Raw genomic sequence first — 422 nt, 5'->3', positions numbered from 1 at the left:
TTATGATAGCATTATTCTCCACGTATAATAGTTACCTGCTTTATCGGTCATATGTTCATCCATTACCATCTGCTGTTAACTGCCCCTTTAGTGCCTGTTAAACTTCCCAAAACCAGGTCCCACCGAGATTTGAACTCGGATCGCTGGATTCAGAGTACAGAGTGCTAACCATTACACCATGGAACCACGACTGTATCAGACTATAGTGGGAGACTTCGACCACCAAGATTATGCATTGCAATTAGTATCAATCTTGTGGCGAGTTTGTGACATTATTGCTGAAAGTAATGGAACAAATGAAACGCAAAAATCCAGGAGTTACAGATAAAAGATTTAACAGGCATTCAGAGTGTTGGGATTAAAGCCTGTGGCAGTTCAGTAAATACGGATAAAATGCTTATAGACTTGCTCTGCAAGTGACA

General features: G+C 40.5%; 1 non-coding gene across 1 annotated transcript; it reads right to left on the bottom strand.

Annotated features, from left to right (window-relative positions):
* Window positions 1-114: 114 nt before the first annotated feature.
* Window positions 115-186, bottom strand: trnaq-cug (transfer RNA glutamine (anticodon CUG)). Its single transcript has one exon. It is a non-coding gene; the product is annotated as a tRNA-Gln (tRNA).
* Window positions 187-422: the final 236 nt, after the last annotated feature.

The sequence above is a fragment of the Seriola lalandi genome, unplaced genomic scaffold (assembly GCF_002814215.2).
Source record: "Seriola lalandi dorsalis isolate HSWRI2012SDOR001 ecotype SW California unplaced genomic scaffold, Sedor1 jcf7180001993930, whole genome shotgun sequence".
In the NCBI taxonomy this organism is placed as follows: domain Eukaryota; kingdom Metazoa; phylum Chordata; class Actinopteri; order Carangiformes; family Carangidae; genus Seriola; species Seriola lalandi.
The sequence above is the reverse complement of the archived record's forward strand: the minus strand, read 5'-3'. Positions and strand labels throughout refer to the sequence as shown.